At 42.5% G+C, this 23,551-nt stretch overlaps 1 long non-coding RNA gene across 1 annotated transcript; it reads right to left on the bottom strand.

Annotated features, from left to right (window-relative positions):
- Positions 1-279: 279 nt before the first annotated feature.
- Positions 280-1,492, bottom strand: LOC310676092. Its single transcript, XR_014510403.1, has 2 exons — positions 1,379-1,492; positions 280-702 (listed from the first exon to the last, which is right to left on the bottom strand). It is a non-coding gene; the product is annotated as an uncharacterized lncRNA (long non-coding RNA).
- Positions 1,493-23,551: the final 22,059 nt, after the last annotated feature.

Genomic DNA, 23,551 nt, shown 5'->3' on the forward strand with positions numbered 1-23,551 from the left:
AATTGAGTTTACCCGTAGGTGAAGGAATGTCTGTAACTGTGCAGTTCCTCTAGAAGAAGTTTTCACCTCAGTGTCCTCTAAAACAGAGAAATCTGAACAAGTGAAAATGCTTTGAAGACAGGTTCCCTAATCAGATTTTTTTATATATATAAAGAGAGAAAGATCTTTCATCACTCAGCCATACAGGGCAGCTGAATGCCAATTGGTAATAGAGGCCTTTCTGAAGAAAAATGAAATATCAGTCACAACCTCAGCCTTAAAGGAAGGAGGGGGGAAGTATACAATTGAATCTAGTTTTATTTAGAGTTGATGGTTTTCAAAAAGAAAAAGAAAAAAAGCCTGAAATACTGATTTATGCAACTGTCAGGTTTGAATGTATGCAACACAACTTTCTCAGATTGAATCCCATTGATTTTCTATAACCGTGTCAAGCAGTCAGTGCATCACGGCAGTTTCTGGGACTGTAATAAATAATCCCTTTGGAAAGAAAGTGATTCTTCTCTTCGTAAATACATAGGTGAACATCTTGTTCTCTTGCTCTTTCATGTCTGTTACAGCTTAAGCGGCAAGGCTGTTGTTTTTAAAGGAAGTGATTCCTTAATTCCCTATCTTCATTTTCGTTTAGGCTAACATGCTTTGTTTTTCTTCTGACCTTCTTGGGGCTTTTACTTCAGGGAGACGCTGTTAGAGCGGGATGTCATTCTGCTTAGGAGATGTGAAAAGATGAAAAGACCAAAGTGAATGCTTGCAAATTCAACTTGGAATAATTAGCAGCAGTACATAATAGTGTGTGTTAATTCTGAAAGGCACTAACCTAGCCTTGAAAGACGGCCTTACATATGAAAGGAGAGTTAGAGCAAGCTCAAAACAAACACCACTTCCACAAATTAATATTCCCCATTAGATCTATTGGGTTTCTGCTCCAGTGCCAATCATAATCACTTTTGGGTGATATGGTTAGTTCTGCTTTTGAGCTTCATGTTTCTAGCCTAGAACTTCCATTTATACATTTTTGGGTTGATGTGTTTTGTGCGCCACACTAAATTTATAACTTGCTTTGCTATTGATTTGCTAGTTGTTCACTATTCTCTGTCATACATATTATTTAAAGTTGGTAAATAATTTAAAATGTGCTAAGGCATTCATTCAAGTACCTTCATAAGTAATTCTAAAACTGTTTACCAGAAGCATAATACCAAGCTAACGCGTATAAGAAATGACAATACTGTTTTCAAGTTAAACGTTTCTTGCAGAAAGCTTCCCACTCCCCAACTCACAAACATTCAATCGGCATGCAGCAGATGCTTTTTGAACTCTACATAATGCCTTGAAGGCAAATGAAATGGAAAAATGAAATAAAGAAAAATAAAAGGAATACCTCTCGTGCAAGAAAGACAATGAGGTCTCAAGAGCAGGATTCTTCTTTCTCTCACACAACTTTCAAGTCGGTTCAGGCCGTCTCCTCTGACCAACAAATCCTGATGGCCGAAATTCAGTTGGGTGTTTCTGTGTTCTGATTTCCAGCTGAGAATTTTCAGGATTTCAAACTAAAAACTGTGGGTTGTATTATCTAATGCTGCCATTCTGCCTGCACAAAAGGCTTCCACTTGGGCAGCACAACTTTCCCCTCCTCTGCAGCTCCCATCCCACCCTAAAAATTTGCTCCACAGGCTTGAGGGGCAGGAAGGGGACAGAAAGGGGAAGAGACCTATTGCACAGTGCTAGCTACCAGCCTACAAGCCCCAAGATGTATATCTTGACAGTTAAAGTGACATTGAACAGCATGAACTTGGAGTACAAGACAACCACAAGAGCCCTGATGGTTCAGTTCAAAGGCCCATCTAACTCAGCATCCTGTACTAGTGGTCAACCAGGTACCTGTGAGAAATGTGCAATCGGGACATGAGTGCAATGGTTGAAAGCCAAATTGGGCTAGTTTGTCATAGTATATTAAAGGGAAGTAATAGTACCACTCTATTCTGCCTTGATCACACCACACCTGGAGTACTGTGTCCAGTCCTGGGTGCCACAATATAAGAAGGATATTGACAAGCTGGAATACGTGCAGTGGAAGACAACCAAGATGATCAAGGGTCTGGAAACTATGCCTTATGAGGAACAGTTGAGGGAGTTGGGTATGTTTAGCCTAGAAAAGGGAGGAGATATGATAGCTGTCTTCAAATATCTAAAGGGCTGTCACATGGAAGATGGAGCAAGCTTGTTTTCTCCAGCTGTGGAGGGTAGGACCCAAACAAATGGCTTTAAATTACAAAAAAGGAGATTCCGACTAAACATCAGGAAGATCTTTCTGTCTCCAAGAGCTGTTCAACAGTGGAGCAGACTGCTTCAGAAGATGGTAGACTCTCCTTCCTTGGAGGTTTTGAAACAGGTTGGATGTCCATCTGTCATGGATACTTTAGATTCTTGCATTGCAAGGGCAGGGATGGATTTAGGGTTGTGTGAGCGGTGTGCAAACACTGGGTGCTGAGCCCAGGGGTGCCATCTCAAAGCCCAGTAAGCAAGTCATGAGGCTTTGACAGGGTCCTAGATTCAACCACCTGTCTTCCCAAAACCTAGTTAGCACTTTCCCAGCTTTGGGAAGGAAGTGGAAGGGCTCTAGTACCTTGCCAGAGCCCTTGCACCTCCTTTCCAAAGCCTGGCACCTGCTTACCCGAAAGGCATTTCAGAAGGCAGCATGAGAGCTGTTGGGGTTCACATTTTGGCCTCACATGGGGCACCATAGTACTCAAGTCTGCCACTGGAAGGGGGTTGGGCTAGATGACCATCAGGGGCCCTTCCAACTCTACAATTCTGGGAAATATTGCGGTGTAAATATTGGCTGATTATTTGCTGTAATAAATCAGTTACATTTACTACAAGCTGTCATCAGCATCAATGTTAACCATTTATAGAAGGTAAAGGGATTATAAGGATAATAGAATTTTAAACTCTGCTGTTTTATTGACAATTTAGTGAATGTTGTTTAAAGGTAAAGGTAGGGCCAGTTGTGGACAACTCTGGGGTTGCGGCACTCATCTCATTTTACTGGCCGAGGGAGCCGGCATACAGCTTGTAGGTCATGTGGCCAGCATGACTAAGCCGCTTCTGGCACAACGGAACACCAAAACCAGAGCAGCGCATGGAAAAGCCATTTACCTTCCCTCTGGAGTGGTACCTATTTATCTACTTGCATTACGTGCTTCCAAACTGCTAGGTTGGCAGGAGCTGGGACCGAGAAATGGGAGCTCACCCCGTCACAGGGATTCGAATCGCCAACCTTCTGATCGGCAAGCCCTAGGCTCTGTAGTTTTACCCACAGCTCCACCCGTGTCCCTTTTAACTGCCTTAACTTGACTAGAGACAAATAGCAGGGTTGGGGGGATGGGAAGTGGGATAATATATTTTCATCAGCAAAAATGACATTGGGAGGGTTGATTCCATCCCCACTTTTACAGGGTCCTGATCCAGACTGGGTTCCTTAGTGGTTGCTATATATGTTTTTTAAAAATAAAGATAAACCACTGCAATCACGCATTTAGCGGGCAATCATATGACAAGATGGCTCAGCTGTCGTTAAGCTTCCAATCCTTTCTCAGCCAAAGATACACTGGTATAACTTGCTCAGCCATAGCTTGGCTGAAGCTGGTGTAAGTTCCCCCAAAGGGGCCTTCTGGTGGGGTGAGACCAGAGATGGGTGGCAGGTTGTCCCCTAAGCCCATTCTGCTAGGTCACATGACCTGTCAACCCAGCATAAAACTATTTTAAAGGCTTGTTTCCTCTTTGCTAGGCTTGGGCACAGTAGCAGCAGCCTTCCTGCTGAATGAGGTTTTGTTTCTGGTGTAACTTTATGCGAGCTTAATTTACACCAGCTTGCTTTACGCCAGCTTCATCTACATTACATTGCTCCCTTAATGTTGTGTTTGGCTTGAGATGTACATGTTAGAAAGGCTGGAAATTGAATGGGAGTTGCCTTGGTGGAACTCTGATGGCGATGTGGTTGGTGCCTGCATTTGGCTATAGATCATTACAAAATAATATAAACTAATTGTAATTTCTGTGAATTTGGGTGTCATTCAAGGAGTTTCAGGGGAATGGAGAAAAGAGACTTTCAAAGAAATGGGAAAGCATTTGTGCTGAAGTGTCGCATGGTTTTGGCTTTCTTCTCTAACAGCTGAGAAAAGTGATGGAAGCTTGTTATCTGAGATACATAAAAACCAGACTGAACAAAGCACTATAAAATGCATTGTAAGAAGCAATCCTGCAGCAACAGGAAAAGTGAATACATCTAATGGCTTTCTCCCCCCTCCTCCATATCTCATATCTATCGTTTGGGTGTGCAGCACTGCTGAAAATGATGCTCTTTTAGAAGGGGGAAAAAGTATTCCATTTGAAAAGGTGGTAGAAAAGACAGAACAAATTCTATTGCTGAGGGAAAAAATAGACTGAAAAAGCCAGTAACTCATATATTCTACTGAAAGTGGGTCTCAAAGAGAAGAGCTTGTTAAAACGGAAACATTAGCTGCAGTGCATTTGATTTTCCAATCTGCTCTTGCATGCTGTAGTAAAAGGAATCTTTAGGAGACAAGCTGTGATTTCTTGAACTTGGAGAGGGCAATAGCTAAGGTGGACCATCTTCTATTCAGACATATGTGCATGCTCCACAGCCTCCATAATCCAACGCATCAAAAAGCTCATCTTCAAACAAGCCATGGGAAGAAAGAAGCAGAAGCTGAGGAAAGGTGAGATTAACCAACAAACAGCTGAGTGTAGAGAGTAGGCAAAGCAGGTCAGAGGCAGCCTGAGAAATGCAAAATGTGGGCTAGATCAAAATGTGCATGTTTCCTTTTCATGTTATTAGCAATCCTCGCAAAACATTTGCCGGAACATGCTGGCAGTAAATCACAGGTGGTGAGCAATCTTGTACACATACAGTGACCTGCTCTGGAGTTGTCATCCACAGATAATTGCAATCCCATTATAAGCAGTTTTGTTACTTAACTGCCCATCAACATGAGAGGCAAAGTAATGGGGCAAAGGAGGGCCAGTGGCCGTCTAAACCTCTTCTTCAAATGGCAGCAGTCCCAGGCCCTGGTGATAAGAATTCCTCCAGCATTGGGGGAGGAGGGTTCAGTTACTGTGCTGAATTGAAGGGACCCTCCTTCCCCTTCGAAAGAAAGACCCAGAGGGATGCAAGTTTGCTCAGCCTGCGTTGATCAAAGTACTGCACAGGTGAGTCAATCCTGTTCCACCATCTTCGTACTCAATTCTTTCCCCATCCAGTTCTGTACCACAAAAAGGTTTTCTGCAACACCAGTATGTATATCATCCACTTCAGAAACCGATGTTGAATTGTGTAGGTGAGTGAGCCTTTGCAGATCATTCTGTGACGCCCCAGGCACAACACCTCCCATGATCCCAAACAAGATGTTTTTCAGGGAGTGACTACTTACATGTGCAAAAGGTCCTATAGGCACACCAGGGTGTGTGTTGTTTTTGGGGTGTTTTTTTTTTTACATGGATGGAGGTGAGTGGCAACAAGCAATCATTATTTGAAAACTTGGAAAAGTGCATAAATTGTCTGGGGTGTTGGAAGGACCTATGGGCAGCTGGAGAGACTACATTTGAAGTATGCGTGAAAGGTATGCAGTTCTACCTTAAAGACATTTCCCCAAAGGATAACCTTGTAAGAAAAGGATAACCTTCCAAAACCTGTAAGAATTTAGGAAATTGAGGAATGTATTATACTAAGTTTGGGCAGCTGGTGAAGCTGCAGAGCCATGCAAGGATCTTGTGTACTTGTTTAAAGGAAGAACACCTTGGCCGCTTCCTGACATTACTAAAGGTAAGGACTGCAGCATGCTGGAGCATTCCTCAGAAATTCTTCCCACTACCATGGCCATCTCATGAAAAAAGAAGCAAAAGACTTCTTCTTTCAGGATGCTGGTGATAAAGACTTCCAAAAAAACTGAGGGTAGGGTTGTGCACAGTGCTGCCTAGAAACAGTGGTTGTTATTCATGTAATAAGACCAATCCACACTGATGTTGCCCAGCAAAATGCTGGGTTGATTCACAGTGGCAGCAGATCTCGACACTGCACTGCCGCACGAATATTTCCCTTGTGCCAGTCTACATAGTCAGCTGAGGAGCAAAGGCAGGAGTGAAACCTCTCTCTGAACACAGTGAGCCGAGCCTCATCAAATCGGGCACAGACATTCACATATTTCACAACTAGTTTTAAAGTCCAAAGGCCTTCAATCATCTGATTTAATCTAAATGACTAGCAGCTTTTTGCCTCCTTGTTCATAAAAATGATTTAACACAAAGTACAGGGCCCAGAAATCAATCTCCTGCAGTCAAAGAAACCTGTGTAGTATTGTCCTTTTCTGTCTACAAAAGAGAGCTGACGTCACGGCTGCCTCAAGATAATACGAATTCACATAGAAACAAAGCACAATTTTTCTAATTACCTTCACTCACATTTTTGGTGAATACACAGTTTATATGCAGGTATAAAAGAAGATGAAGCAGGTTTTGTGCTCATAAACACTGGGTGTTAGCCATGTTGGGGTGCATGTGAAAACCTGTTCTTTAGCACTACATTGGAATGAATGGCAGTCAAATCAAATTAGATCAAAAACTGTTGTTGGGATCACAGTAAAAAACATTTCAGGTCACTGGGATAATTAAAAGGACAAGGGCGAAGCTGTCGAGGGTCATAAGGTCACAATGTGATTTTGTGCACTTAGATATTCTGCTTCGCTCTGTCTGTTCCCTTTCGGGTAAAATTGTGGCTAAAAAGGAAGTTACTAAAACAGTGATATCTTTGTCCCGATCTTCCAAGAGATACCTCATTTGACTTCTTCTTGGAGTTATAGGCTGGAGGTCCAACATTTTGCTCAGCATCAGTTGGTGAGGTCTCCTATGTAGAACTTATATGCAGAATTCATCATGCGAAAGGCTGGGCTGGATGAATCCCAAGCCAGAATTAAGATTGCCGGAAGAAATATCAACAACCTCAGATATGCAGATGACACAACCTTGATGGCAGAAAGTGAGGAGGAATTAAAGAACCTTTTATTGAGGGTGAAAGAGGAGAGCGCAAAATATGGTCTGAAGCTCAACATCAAAAAAAACGAAGATCATGGCCACTGGTCCCATCACCTCCTGGCAAATAGAAGGGGAAGAAATGGAGGCAGTAAGAGATTTTACTTTCTTGGGCTCCATGATCACTGCAGATGGTGACAGCAGTCACGAAATTAAAAGACGCCGGTTTCTTGGGAGGAAAGCAATGGCAAACCTAGACAGCATCTTAAAAAGTAGAGACATCACCTTGCCAACAAAGGTCCGTATAGTAAAAGCTATGGTTTTCCCAGTAGTGATGTATGGAAGTGAGAGCTGGACCATAAAGAAGGTTGATCGCCGAAGAATTGACGCTTTTGAATTATGGTGCTGGAGGAGACTCTTGAGAGTCCCATGGACTGCAAGAAGATCAAACGCATCCATTCTTAAGGAAATCAGCCCTGAGTGCTCACTGGAAGGACAGATCGTGAAGCTGAGGCTCCAATACTTTGGCCACCTCATGAGAAGAGAAGACTCACTGGAAAAGACCCTGATGTTGGGAAAGATGGAGGGCACAAGGAGAAGAGGACGACAGAGGACGAGATGGTTAGATAGTGTTCTCGAAGCTACAAACATGAATCTGACCAAACTGCGGGTGGCAGTGGAAGACAGAAGTGCCTGGCGTGCTCTGGTCCATGGGGTCACGAAGAGTCGGACACGACTAAACGACTAAACAACAACAACTATGTAGAAAGAAATCTAAGAGAATGTGGTCCATTGAATCAGGTACTCCATTGTTGCAGGCACACAGACGGGCTTGAAATGGCAGTCCACAGGAAACGCTATTGCCGTTTGTTCCAATTCAGTCCTAGACGGTGGGTTTTCCCATGGGAAAGTGTGAGGCAAACAGAACTGTGGGTTAGCCCTAAATCAAAAGCAGGCCATTCTCCTGGCCTCCCTCTGCCCCAGCTTCTTTATTTTACTTATTATTTTATTTATTAAATGGATACCTTGCTCTGCCTCTTAAATGAGCCCAGGTGCCAAACAATATTACTTATTTGCTTTGGGGTTTTTTATCTCACCCTTCTCCCAGACCTGGGACTCAAGGCAGCTCACAAAAATGAAAACAAACATGAATGAAACACACAATGCTAAAAGCATATAGAACATAATAAATGGTAATTAAACTATAACAGCATTGAAACAATATAAAAATAAATCTATTAAAACACAGTAAAAGAAAGAATCACAAAGCAACACTTTAAAAGAAACATACACATAAATGAAAACATTTAAAAAGAATGAAATATCCTCACAACTAATAATTTCAAGGTTTCCAGGAACATTATATTTCAACTAGCAGCCTTTTCATAGCAATTTTTTAAAATAATAATAATAATAATCCAGTTTTGCTTCGTATCAGGCAGGGTGAAAGAATAAATCCATGGATTTCATGATCTAGCCATTTTCTCAATGGTAAATCATGTTGAATCAGAAGCCAAGGGTCCTTCTGGGAGGCAAGACTTTTTCCTATGCAACTATTGCCCTACATTACAAAAAAGAAAAAGGACACATTTCCTAGAACCTCTCCTTTTTAAAAAAATAATAATATAATTTTTATTCAGTTTACCAAAAAACAAAAAAACAAATTAATACAATTCAAACAATTTATAAAACCATTCTCTCATTTTTGACTTCCCTCAACTTGGCTGGTACTCCTTCCCTCCTCAATTTTCCACACATTTCTTGGTTCATATCTACTTCTTAAATTAAATCTGCTTTCAGTCCATAATTTTAACTTTCATTTTTACAAAGATTCTCTGAGCGTTACAAGCGTTATTTGTTGTTCACTTAAATTATGCATATATTCTGAGAATTTTTCCCATTCTTCAATAAATCTCCGATCTCGTCGATTCCTAATTCTTCCTGTCATTCTATCCAGTTCAGCAAAGTCCATCATTTTCATTCTCCATTCTTCCATTGTTGGTAGTTCTTCTTGTTTCCATTTCTGGGCTAACAATATTCTCGCTGCTGTTACTGCGTAGAACCTCTCCTTTTGGGGAAGCTGAAGGAGCTCTGCTGTGATGGCTGCTGTAGGCACCTTTGATTATTGCTCTTTCCTATTAATTCCTAATTAATTCCTATTCAGAGGCATACTTTCTCTAAACATGGAGTTCTCTATAGCTTTCATGCAGGGTGGCCACTGATAGACTTATCCTCCATGAATTTATCTACTCATCTTTTGAAAACATGTATTTTATTTTTATATTACTTTTTATTCGTTTTCAAATTTTAACAAATCCATCCAAATTATTTAAATTTAATACATTTTTTCCAAAAAGTAATTAGGTTTCCCACTCCCGTTGCAAGCACAAGTCCATTACATTTCTGATGTTACCACTTCAGTCTTATTCTTTAATCACCTTCTCAACCTTCTACTAGTTTTAATCCATTTTCATAGCCAGCCCACTTTGAAAACATGTAAACTAGGACCTTTCACTATATCTTGTGACAGTGAACTCCATAGATTTAATACTTGCTGAATGAAGAAATGCACTTTGGCCTGTCCTGAATCTGTTGTCTGTTTCCAAGTTCTGGACCACCAGGCCCCTTTTCTGGGTAGTCACTGCCATTTCAGAATCGATCAATGTATATTTGAAGGGAGTGTTTTTTTAATTGCCCTAATATGTTTCACTTTACTTACTCCAACTGAAGTTCATTTTATTACCTATTCACCCAATTCAGAAAAATGCCTTTCAATATCTTTGAAGTCCACTTCAGTTTTTTACAACCCTGAATAAGTGGGTGTCATCCACAAAACTGACTCTCTCATCCATAGTCCCCAGGTCCCAGGAGCCCTGGGTATTGTGGCTCTCACAACATTTTAAATGAGGGGACTGGGCCTTCACAAAGTGTGGCATGGTCATTCATGATTGCACCCCCCGGCATGCACAAACTACATTACGGCGCCCCACTATGTGAGTGAGTGATGTCAGCACGCCAGGGGCATGATGACGAAGCATGCTCACACTGGGGGGGGGGGGTGATGTAGCACATGCACCCTGTGGCATGCGCACACAGCTTGGTGATGGCACATGGCCCTGGGCACCCACAGTTGTGGGGGCAAGCTGGTGCTGCTGATCTCATCACCCAATCCTAACTCCAGACCGATTATGCATGTTAAAAAGACTCAGTACAAATCCTTGGGGATCCCATCTTTCCCCTTCTATCCGTTGTGAAAACTCCCTTTAGTCCTCCTTCCTGCTGCTAGTTGGTTAAGCAGACCTGACTTGTCCCTTGGCTGCTTTGATTACTCAGCAGCCTTGCATAAAGGACTTTATCAAAAGCCCTTTGAAAGTCTGCTCTTTGATTGTTACACCATAAGAAAGCTTGGGCATACTTCCAGGCTGAAATTATGTCCAAATATATTGCTATTTTTAAAAGCATTTTGTTTTTGCATCTGTAATTTATTAAAAATCATAATCCTAAAATTAAACAGAGTATCTGAAACATTTTAAAATATGCCTCATTGTTTAATTTATTATGAATTGTACTGCAAAGGAAGAATATATCAGCAAGGGAGCATTAGGATCACAGCTATGGAAGTTCTCTTTTATTGCATTTCTGATTAAATGTCTGACTTCTTGTCAAGAGTGAGTAATGTAACCCTCATGAATAGCAAGGGAAGGCATTTAAATTCTTGTAAATATCTTGTAGCATTGCTCAACTAGCTTTACTTTTTGTGATCAATCCAAGGAGTGTTCTGTAGGGGACGGGCGGGGGGGGGGGCGTGTATTGCAAAAGGCATTTACCTTGATCAGTTTAGATCAGGACAATTCAAATCTGTAAAATGATTTTGTGCTAATCAAAACTTCCCTCAGAATTCTTTTGATGCTTCCCCAAACCAATTTACTCCAAGTTCATCTCAAATATCAATTTAGGCATAACTTGCTGTGTAGAACATATATACAGAATTGTTCTGCTCTTCTAATTCTAGCTGGCACCATGGGCTTTCACCCTGAGATTTTGTTTGCAGAAGTCAGAGTTGTCTTAGATTTATCGCTTACCACTTTGGGAAACTATCTTGCCAGAAAAAAATCATTGGGAAATTTTCTGAGCTTTTCTGAAACCACTAAGAATATTTTTCAAAGCAAAAAGGGTATAATGTGCTCTTTCTTGAGATGCTGGAAAAGGTCATCTCGTTTGGGCCCAGACATGAGGGTCAAGGGCTTGATATGCTGACAGAAGAGGCAAGAATAGCAAGGCATTTTTCTGTGGTTGGACCAAAACCTGAATTTCCAGATTAAACCTCTCTTGGCTTCCCAACCCCTTGAACCCTGAGATGACAGCCTAGCACAAGCAGGGGATGCTCCTCCTCACCCACTTTTGGTTACATGAAACATTAACATCTATCAATTGGCGCTGGAGGGATGGGGGAAGTTCTATGATTCCCCGGCAGCCAATGTGAGCTCTGTGGCCCAGGAGAGTTCTGGTCGCCAGTTCTGTTTACAGCTGGAGACTGCAGATACATCTCTGTGAGACTGCAGATACACCTCTTTCTCTGCCATCACAAGAGGATAGTTTCAACTGAGGTCACATGTAAAGGCGAACTTACCTACCTCACACTTTCTGTAACAATATGAAAATCAAAACCCAGTGATCAATGTATCCTGCCATAGGATTCCAACCTATAACTTACTATTCTCTTGTCGGAAGAAATGGGGCAGGGGTGGGAGAGCCAAAAGAAAACACTTGTTGTTTTTTGAAAAAATCTAGTGGATAAGCCAGATATGGAATGGAATCTTCCAAATTGGATCTCCATGTGCCCTAATGTACCTCTCTGTTCTACATTCTGCATCCTATACTCTGTGTTTGTTTTCTAGGCAGAGGCCCAGGAGGCTTAGCACATTACATGGGACTTTCTACAACCATTTTTATTGTTTGGGCCATTCCTTTGTCATTATTTGAATACCTTGCATTGTGCTAAAGAAGCTGCTCATATCACTTCTGTGCAGAGTCTTCATAAAAAATGGAAAAGCTTCAATAATTTTAAATCATTCGGCACTGCTCTGATTTAAATTTCAGTACTAATTTTTTTATTAGCACTTCCATTTGGAAGGTACCAGGCTTCTACAAGATTTAAAATTATTGGAGCATTTCAAATTTTTATAAGCTTTCCAGTGAAGATGTGACTGTGGTTCTGGGCTTGTAAAGTGTAGCACAATTTAAATTTAATCTAAATTATTTAAGTGCTTCAGACTTCAGGGAGATGTTCAATCTTTCAAACTGGAATTCATGTTAGGAGACTGGAGCTAATCTATAATGTGAAGTGCTTTCATCATTTTAAACCCCCTTTGGGCAGTATTCATAGTAAGTTTTCCCCCCCACCCCTTGTCAGGTTGTTCATTTACAATATTTGTTTTCCCCTCCAATAGATGCCTGGGAAATACTGGCAAGAGGAGAGAGAGAGAGTGTGTGTGTCCTGGGGAAGCAGCAAAACCAGGTTTACAACCTGTCTCCTGGGCTACCTTCAAAATGGCATGCCGCAATTCTGCATGCGGACATAAATATGGATAGGTAAGGATTTCACCTCTTAAGTGTCACAGAAGCTGTTATTATTATTGGCACAAGGGGGTGGGAGAGACTGGTAGGCACACCCATATTGCCAGTCGCCTCCTCCCTTCCATGAACCTGATCTAAATCCATTCTCAAATCCTTAGTTTGCTGCGAGAGAGTTCAATAGTGCTGCTGCTTGAGCTCACTGGATGGTCCTAGGCAAGTCACACTCTCATAGCCCCTGTCTGTGGTGTGGCAATAGACACAAACACTGAACTACATTCAGGGATGTTGTGTGCAGGGGCGTCTTACTCATAGAGGCAAGTGGCACGGGGCGCCAAGTTCTGGAGGGCACCAGGGAAGAGGCGGAAGCCGCCCTCGCCCGCCTCTGCCATGTTGCGCCAAAGCAGTACTGCACCCGAAGCCTCCGTCTGCCCTGGCCACTGTGGCACGAAGGGCCAACTGAGCCGGGAGGTGCCGTGTCCAGCCTCCGCCTCTTCCCTGCTGGAGGAGCCGCCCTTCAGCCACTGCCCACCTCCTCCAGCCCCACCAGCAGCACCGTCCTCCCTAAAAAAAACTCTGGGAAATGGGGAGGAGGCACCAGAGGGAGCTTTTCACCACGGCACTGGATATGCTTAAGATGGCCCTGGTTGTGCGCATTGCCACAAGATAAAGAACCTGAGGAGAGTCTGCTGGATAATAATAATAATAATAACTTATTATTTGTACCCTGCCCATCTGGCTGGGTCTCCCCAGCCACTCTGGGCGGCTTCCAACAAAGATTAAAAATACATTAAAATGTCACACATTAAAAACTTCCCTGAACAGGGCTGCCTTCAGATGTCTTCTAAATGTCAGGTAGTTGTTTATCTCTTTGACATCTGGTGGGAGGGTGTTCCACAGGGCGGGTGCCACTACCGAGAAGGCCCTCTGCCTGCTTCCCTGTAGCTTTGCTTCTCACAGTGAGGGAAGTGCCAGAAGGTCCTCGGTAGAACGATGGGGGTGGAGACCACTAGCCTGTCTAGATCAGCAGCTTGTTCTCAAAGTAGCCAATGAGATGTCTGTGAGAAGCCTGAAGGCAGGACATGAGCACAGCAGCAGCCCTCTCCCCACTTGAGATTCCCAGCATAGTTTCCCAGCATAGTTTCCCAGCATAGTTAAAACAAAATGTTTTAAAGCCTCTATGCTGCTATATAAGCTATTATTAACATTTATTAGTATTTTTTTTTTGCTATTTTAATTGTTACGCTTTTAAAAATTTTTTTACAATTAAGAATGTTTTAATGTCCCAGTGGATTTGTTATTGTGTGTGGGTTAAACCACAGAGCCTAGGACTTGCTGATCAGAAGGTCGGCGGTTTGAATCCCTGCAACGGGGTGAGCTCCTGTTGCTCGGTCCCTGCTCCTGCCAACCTAGCAGTTCGAAAGCGAGCCAAAGTGCAAGTAGATAAATAGGTACCGCTCCGGCGGGAAGGTAAACGGCATTTCCGTGCGCTGCTCTGGTTCGCCAGAAGTGGCTTAGTTATGCTGGGCACATGACCCGGAAGCTGTACACTGGCTCACTCGGCCAATAAAGCGAGATGAGCGCTGCAACCCCAGAGTCGGTCATGACTGGACCTGATGGTCAGGGGTCCCTTCACCTTTACCTTTTTATGTTAATTTTACTACGAATCAGTAAAATTTTTGTTTGCCTCTTTATTCCTCATTCCATCTTCAATTTTAATGGTATCATTATTAACTAATTTGGATAGTCAATGTATGCATTGAAAAATATTTAAAATGAGCCAGATCTTTGTTCCAGTTTCCTGTTCTCAGGCTGCCATATCTTGTAGCACAAGGAGCATTCAGAATATACCAGGAGGGATATTTGAGTTTTATATGCTAATAGTAACTGCAAGGCCAGGACGCGGGTGGCGCTGTGGGTAAAACCTCAGTGCCTAGGACTTGCCGATCGTATGGTCGGCGGTTCGAATCCCCGCAGCGGAGTGCGCTCCCGTTGCTCGGTCCCAGCGCTTGCCAACCTAGCAGTTCGAAAGCACCCCCGGGGGCAAGTAGATAAATAGGGACCGCTTACTGGCAGGAAGGTAAACGGTGTTCCGTGTGCGGCTCTGGCTCGCCAGAGCAGTGATGTCACACTGGCCACGTGACCCGGAAGTGTCTCCGGACAGCGCTGGCCCCCGGCCTCTTGAGTGAGATAGGCGCACAACCCTAGAGTCGGACACGACTGGCCCGTACGGGCAGGGGTACCTTTACCTTTTAGTAACTGCAAGAGACTCATTAGCAATACAAAACAGAAAACCTGGGTGTTGTTGTTGTTGTTTAGTCGTTTAGTCGTGTCCGACTCTTCGTGGACCCCATGGACCAGAGCACGCCAGGCACCTCTGTCCTCCACTGCCTCCCGCAGTTTGATCAAACTCATGCTGGTAGCTTCAAGAACACCATCCAACCATCTCATCCTCTGTCGTCCCCTTCTCCTTGTGCCCTCCATCTTTCTCAACATCAGGGTCTTCTCCAGGGAGTCTTCTCTTCTCATGAGGTGGACAAAGTACTGGAGCCTCAGCTTCACGATCTGTCCTTCCAGTGAGCACTCAGGGCTGATTTCCTTAAGAATGGATAGGTTTGATCATCTTGCAGTCCATGGGACTCTCAAGAGTCTCCTTCAGCACCATAATTCAAAAGCATCAATTCTTCGGCGATCAGCCTTCTTTATGGTCCAGCTGTCACTTCCATACATCACTACTGGGAAAACCATAGCTTCAACTATACGGACCTTTTTCAGCAAGGTGATGTCTCTGCTTGAAGAACTCAGAGAAGCTATGAACTATGCCGAGCAGGGCACCCAAGATGAACAGGTCATAGTGGAGAGTTTTGACCAAACGTGATCCACCTGGAGGAGGAATCGGCAAGCCACTCCAGTATCCCTGCCAAGAAAACTCCATGGACAAAGACAACAGGCATATAAAAACCCGGATAGAACATAAGATTATGATCAATACCAAAGAGACAGGTGGTTTCACCCTCCCTGACTTACACTCGTATTTTGACGCATCATGTTTATGTTGGTTGAAAGAGTAGATTTTACTAAAGAACAGTTATTTGCTGGATCTGGAAGGGCATAACCTAAAATTTAGATGGCATGTGTATCTATGGTACAGGAAGGCTAGTATATATAAGAGCTTCTCAAATCACATAATCAGAAAAAAACCTTTATAGGGTATGGTGAAAATACAAAAACTTATTAGAAAGATAAACACTGGTGTGGTTGTCACCAACGGAGCTCTGGCAAGGAAAAAAAGTACTTGCGATATATGGGGTGAACCAAGAAAACGCGAGAAAAAGAGCAGGCAAAAGGAACCATGGAAGGAGAGAGTGGGAAATCGGTGGAAGAATGCTTTCTGGTTTTCTGGTTTTTTTATATATTTTAACATTGTTATTTCTTTTGCATTGCAGCATTTTCTTTTTTGTGTTCTTTGCATTATTTCCGTTTATTTCTTAGATATGGAATTGTATCAGAAATGCAAATAAAATAAATATTAAACAGTAATAAAAAACAGAGTTTCTGCTACCGCAGATGGTGCCCAAGTTACTAAAATGTAGCCAGATACTGCAGTGAAAATGTATATTACATTTGCATATTGCACTGGCAACCTGTATTATGCTATAGACTTAACATAATGTGTGCGTGCATCTAAAACTCCTTGAATGTTATTCCATTGCTTTCAACTATTATATAGTGGTACCTCGGGTTACATATGCTTCAGGTTACATATGCTTCAGGTTAAAGACTCCACTAACCCAGAAATAATACCTCGGGTTAAGAACTTTGCTTCAGGATGAGAACAGAAATCATGCTCCGGCGGTGCAGCAGCAGCAGGAGTCCCCATTAGCTAAAGTGGTGCTTCAGGTTAAGAACAGTTTCAGGTTAAGAATGGACCTCCAGAACAAATTAAGTTCTTAACCCGAAGTACCACTGTATCTGCCAGCTCCCTTCAAGATTCTTCCCAAATCTGGGGAAGTGGAGGACAGAGGATTTGCCCCTCATATCATGTTACTTCGACCATGATTTCCAATGACATTATCTGAAAAGCAAAGAAACTACAGATCAACTTTCAAGGATTTATTTGGGACTGAGATACTTTCTTAGACTTTTGCAAACTAGAGAAATACAAGCCTGTATACAGTATTTATTCTCTGATTTTGAACCCAGGTTAGCAATCTCCATGCCACGTAATATGATGCTCCAGCCTCCAAGAGTAGCAGCTGACTGCATTAATAATAGAGACTGCATAGACAGTTGCAATGTCTGTAATCAAGCATTCAGTCCTCTGGAATGTTGCAAAGCAAATCCTTGTCATGATTATTTTATCAGGCCATAGTATGTGGAAATGAATTAACTTCGTTTTGATGAGGATACCAAGTCTGCATAGAAAACTATTATGAATATTCACAATAAAGATATAATGTGAATGTGAATGTGTGGAGGGGAAGGAATCCATACATACAAATGGTCCAAATAATTCATGCCACATTCTGATCAGATTTTATTTTATGATGCAAAGGACCTGGAAATTAAACACAAAGCAACAAAAAAGAATGGCTCATATTATACTAGGGACAAGTTTTTAAAATATCCAAGAGTTCTTTATTATGTGTGATGGTTCAAACAGATCTATGTTGTATGGGTCTATTGACCAAATAAATCTCCTGTTTTGTTTTTCTTTACACATATTGCAGCTGAGCTCCTGGGGAAGGGAAGTGGGGGAGGGGGTTGTCAAGCATCTCAGTTGCCAAAATAGATGGTTGGTGGACTGCATTTCATAGGCCATAAATTTTGTAGGCCTGATGTTTGATATTGAAGGATCCTTTTGCAAATGGAAGCCACTTACAGACTTCTCTCACACCCAATCATTGAGGTAGCAAAGGTTTTGTTTGTTTGGAGAGGCATCCAAGCGATAGCGTTTCAAACCCAAAGTTCAATGCAGGGCAGGCTTGGGGGTTAAAGGCAGTAGACCAGGTTTCCCACTGCCCATATGAAAGGATGCAGGACCTGGTTTGCTGCCCACAACCCTGAACACCAACACAACCAGAGGCAATGCTTCAGGTAACCTTAAGTTGATATGAACGGGCCCTACTCACATACCAATGTTGGTGCATAGAGTTTTCCTTCACAGCTGAAAACCCTAACTGGTCCAGAGTTCCTCAATGTGAGGATGAACTGTACGCACATTTTTCATTAACACCATACGCATAGCAACTGGAGGGGGGGTTGCTGGCAGGTAAATATATGAAGTGGGTTTAATCTGAAGAGTGTTTGCTTGTTAGACTGCATATGAATACATTGCATTTAGACATGCATTAAAGTGAGGCAGACTCAGGAATCTCCACTATGCATTCAGTTCCATCCGCTTTAGTAGATACATGAACAGGCTTTTACATTAGGAATATACCTAAAATAATGCAAGTTTTGCAGGGATTTGCCCACCAGGCAATCCCTTGCAAGCAGTGCTCTATCTTCTCAGGACCAGCCAATATTTTTTATTTAAGATGTAGTTTTAGACGGATGTTGACTAGTTGATACATTTAATTTATTTACATCACACTTTGAAGGCTCTTGTGTGCTTGCTGTCTTTTTTAAAACTTGAAAATATCAAACAAAACTAATGCAGTATAATTTGTAAATACCGTTTTCAACTCATGTTTGTCTCAGGGAGTTATGATTTCCTCTTAGCAAAAGTCAGAAAGACATTACAGCCACAATTTAGCAGCTGAACTCGGAGGCTTGCTCTGTTAAATCTATGAGGACCAATAAACAGTTGTTTTTGATCTTAAAGTATTGGATTCCTTTTGCCGCTACTAAAGACAGGGGGAAAAGAAAATCGATTTACATGTGGGGCCATTTCAGCTAAAAACTTGCATTCCCTGAACATCAGCCACAGCAATCAATGGAACATGCAATGGAAGCAGAACTTAAATAATTCTTTTCCGAGTTGTATACCATGTAAGGATCAATTAGTTTGTTGTACTTAGCTTCTATTTGCATATTTAACAGCTTTCATAAGTAGTCTACAGGGGTGATATTCTAATATGTGAGAAGGGAATTCCTGCCAAACGGAATAGAGAAACTCCTTTCTCACTCTCAGATATGTGCTTTGCTGTTCAGATATGAAATGTAGGAATGAGTCCTAAGCTAATACCACTTAAACCTTGGAAAAAATAGGTGCCATGCTTCTAAGAAGTCTTTAAACAAACGATGATCTAGATTTAGATCACACAGACACTAAAGTCTCTGAGGGAGCCATCCAAGCCCATGATCCACTGAGATGAGCAGAATTTGGAATAGGCACATCCTGGACTTAGCCAGCTGAAATCCTTCATCCTGACTCAGCAAGAGATATGCTGACAAGTCTCCCATGCCAGGGTAAGTCCCAGAAAAGGGGTATTCTGAGAATATGGAGGGATGGGGCAGGGGAAAATTAACCTCTATTCCAAACTCTATTCACCTCAGTCACATGTCCTAGCAAAAACAGCGGTGTAAGTCAAACTCTGTTTTAAAGAATTGCTTTCTCTCTGCCAGGCTCAGCCCGAGTCAGCCAGCAGGAACCCCACTCTGAAACAGGGGTATGTTACACAGTAAAATTTACACCAGCAGAAATTATGCCAGCGATTTCCAGAGTCTGCGTCGGCACAGACATGATTTCCAGCGTCTGCATCTGTGCCGATGCAATTTCCGGCGCCGTGAAAGCGAGTCCCCGCATGCAGGGACTTGCTGAGCTCGGTTCAGGGGCGGCTCGGGGGCCGGTAAAATGACCCCCGTGGGCCGCTTGTGGCCCATGGGCCTTAGGTTGCTGACCCCTGATTTAGCTGAACTGCATTTGAACTAGTCACCAGGCAGGGGGCAGAAATGTTTCTATCCTTACACTGGTCCCTTGAGCAGTCACATTTTTCTGTAGTTTTTTTGTGCTTAACAATAACAACTGTTCTACAGAGCAGACAAGCTGTAGAAGCTTTTTATCTGTTTCTGGTTCTTAAGCAGATCTGTTGCAGCCAGCTTTCATATTCATGTCTTTGGGGCCTCTGGGTATTGGAGCTTGTGTCAGGAAAAAAAATCACATTGAGTAAAACTGATATTTTTATTTATTTACTCCATGATACAAGAGGATTTGGTGATAGCAAAGGATATCTGGGGAGAAGGCTAAAATGAAAAAGACATATATGTCTGTAAGTTAAAGATAACTGTGTGTATCATGGGAGATGCTAACAAGTAATGTGCAAAAATGGCTTCAGGTTTTGCAGCACTTTGGGTGCATATCTTTATCTATGGCAAAATTGAATGAGGAGGAATTTTTAAAATGTACGTTCTTCTCTTGCATAACCAAGATTGTCCTGTGATTAACTGTGATTAATGTTAGCTGTGGTTTGTTTGAACCAAGCAACTTTGACCCATGGATGACGTTGAACAGACAAGACAAAGGTGATCCAAATGGTGAGCACTGTGAGACTGCACTTCCAGCTTCTCAGGAGGAGTGACCCTAGCAAGTGGAAGACCAACCTGACCCCATCATTTATCTTGAAAAGGTGTCGCTGCTGCAGTACTTGTTTTCCTCTTCCCCTACTTTTTCGTGTGTTAGGACGTTTTAGAGTCTTCATATGTTGCTTGTGGATAATCTTAGAAGTGAGGGTGATGGTGGCCAAATTTTTGTATGATCAATGAGGTAGGATTTGCTCTGCTGGAATATGTAGACAGAACTTTCCTGGAACATGTTGTGCTTAGTGGTGCAGAGAACAACTCATGCTCTCTCTCCACTCCTGTTGCTATGTAGGCTCTGGTAGAAGACCTCTCTGGAAAGGGGGCATCTTCCCACACTCATGAAGGCCAGGAGGTACATATACACATTGGCTTCCCAGAAGCTAAAATATCTGTAATTGTCATATTTTGCATCAGTTCTAAATCCTGAGGGGAGAGCAGGAAAATATTTTAATGGAGACACGCCCACGTGGCTACTCTTGACTCCTAATTTACACCACATTTAAAACTGGGACAATGGTTTCTTTATACCATTTATATACCACCCAACCAAAGTTGTTCTCTGTGTGGTTTACAAATTTAAAACAGAAAAACACTCACTGAAAGGGATCGATAACATTTTTATTTTATTTTATTTTTTGCAAATGATTGGATCATTCTCTAAAGGTGCCAAAAGCTCAAAGTATTTAAAAGGGAGAAAATATTCAGGAGGAGTTCCAAGGTTTGCTTAACAAAATGTTCTACAGGTCTATTAGGGCTTTCTCAGGTTAAAAATCATTTTTTAAAAGATTCTGTTGCCGGCAGACAGACATAAAATATGTTCATTGGCTCCTTTTTACTTCCCAGTCCTCAGAGATTTATGTTGCTGTGTCGACTGATAATTAAAAGCACAAGGATAAAACACTGGGTTGATATGGAACCTGGACTGGACACTTAATTGCAGAGGTGCAATAAACCCCAAAGGAGGCGTCCCCCAAGAGACAGGAAATGAATTAGCCAGTGGTGAATATATTTCTGCCACCAAATAAAGGAAAATGTATTTGGGGTAAAATATCCAGAAACATATAAATAAAACAATAAATGACAGCTGTAACTTTGGAGGCCCTGACCTATGGAAAAGAGTAGAAAAGTAAACAAAAAGAAAAGTACACAAGTAAAAGTGTGCTTTTTTTGGGGGGGGGGTGGAAGTTATATTGGACCAGGTTTTTACTCGGGGACCTTGATGGCATTATTAAGGTTCCCCTCTCATTTCCCCAAGACATATCAGTGTGTCTCTTTTCATCTGTGCCGCAAGCCAGTGCTGGAGAACATGAGGACCTCCAGAAGTAGCAGGACTAGAACTCCCATCATCCCTGACCGTTGGCCATGCATGCTGGAACTGATGGGACTGAGAGTGCAGTGACATTAGGCAGAAAGAGACAGGAGGCTCTCCCACCCCCCATTTTTTTGCAGAAAGCATTCATATAAATGCTAAGTTTGCCTCTCCCACCCCACAAAATACACCTTTTTTAGAATGCTTGGGAGGGGAAAACTAAATGCTTGTGGGTGAGTAGGAATCTGTCTCATCATAAAATGAAAACTAAGCAGGGTGGGAACCAAATCCAGTGTTTTTCTGGAATCCCACTGGTAGGCAAGGCTCTTGCCCACCTCCATAGTGTCCCTTAAAAAAATATCCCTTCTACTTCCTTCCGTTGGAATAAGGGAGAGGAGAAGGGAAGGAAGCTAGTCCAGCTCTGGTATAGATTATTCCTTGTTTTGGAAGAGTCCTGGTGAACTGGGGATGTGTGACCCTCTCTTTTCAGCCCTAGCAACAGTGACACTCTGACATCAGTAGAGCAAGGACCGTAGAAATTGCTGCAACACTGGGGAGGGGCAGTGCTTTTCCTCTAGGAAAAAAATGGTGCTAGTACTCAAGTGCCACACTTTTAACCTGTGTTTTTCTTCTGGAAAAAGGTGCTGGTACCCCCAGGGGAAAAAGCACTGGGGAGGGGTAATCCAACATCAGAGATCTGTCTCCGAGTTTAGGGCTCTCTCTCTGACCTTTGAAAAGGGAGCTCCAATACATCCCACGGCCCTAGGAAAGCCATGGGACTGCAGAGTTGGTTGTGGTTTTCCAGCATGTTCCTTCATTCCAATCTCAGGGGGACGTGATGGGACAGGAAACAAAATGCATCAAAAGATTAGATTTTATAGCACGAGTCATGACCATTCCAGTAACCCATTTAGTACTCTGTGATTGCCTTATGCACCCAGGGATGTCCCCAGCTCCTGCCAGTCAAGGGAGTAGGCAGTACACTTCCAGAACAGCCAACTCCATCAAGGTTATTTTCTCATAGGCCCTGGAAAGTCTTTTCTTAATTAGTAATGGCCAGTAAGAGATAGACTCAATTGTATATCTATGGGGATGCCCTCCTGTGTTGGGGGAGGGAGGGGACTACCACACAACTGACGTCTACACTGGCTTGGTCATGTGCATAGAATGGAAGATGGAGGGAGCCCCAAGGATGTGCTTTATGGGGAATTGGCCTTGGGCACCAGGCTGCTTAGCAAGCTCACTCTGCATGATAAAGATGTCTCCAAATGTGACACATGAAGGTTGGCAGCATTAACCCCACCATGTGAGAATCTATTGCCAACAACTGCAGTGCCTAGAGACAGACTGTTTGTATATCCACAGCAGTGATAGGAGGAGACATGACCACTGGGAGGGGCACAGAGAAAAGAAACACCAGGGTGCATCTGCAACAGCAAAGTGGGGCACCTTCATCTGCCCCAGCTGCAATAAAACATGTCTCTCCCATATTGATCTCTACAGCTACAGCAGATGCTGTAACTCTCCAGCAGTTTGAATGCACCGCCAAAGGCATACAGATGCCAATGAAATGAACCAAGAACACTGTTGCTACACCACTCCATGATACTAAGTGCTTCATGACATACCATCATAGGAAGAAATTTTCATCAATAATAATACACAACTACTTTCAAAGATGGTACTATATTTTTTAAAGGAAAAGCAGCAACAGGTTCACCTTCTTTTCCACTCAAAGCTCAGTGTGTAACTTGCCTTTTGTATTCTTGAAGATTATTTTTTAAATGTATTCTTCTTCTTGCTTGGGAAGATAAATGTGGTGCTAGGGAATTTGCAAAGAGGGAAAATAAATTAAAGAAATATTTGTGTAATTCCATCCCCTGCTATTCCACAGAACAAAAGCATGCTGTTGGGATCCATCTGGCCAGATTCCCCTACCATCTCATTCATGCAATTGACAGATGTTTTACCAAAAATATCTTGTCCCTCCAGTCAATTTTATTTGTGTATTCCCAAGCTTCCCAATTTGTTGCCAAACAGAGCTTTAAGCCACAAGCTCATGAGGATTTATGAATGTGTACAAGTGTCTCCGTGTGAATG

The sequence above is a fragment of the Podarcis tiliguerta genome (assembly GCF_965153285.1).
Source record: "Podarcis tiliguerta genome assembly, chromosome: 4".
Taxonomy (NCBI): Eukaryota; Metazoa; Chordata; class Lepidosauria; order Squamata; family Lacertidae; genus Podarcis; species Podarcis tiliguerta.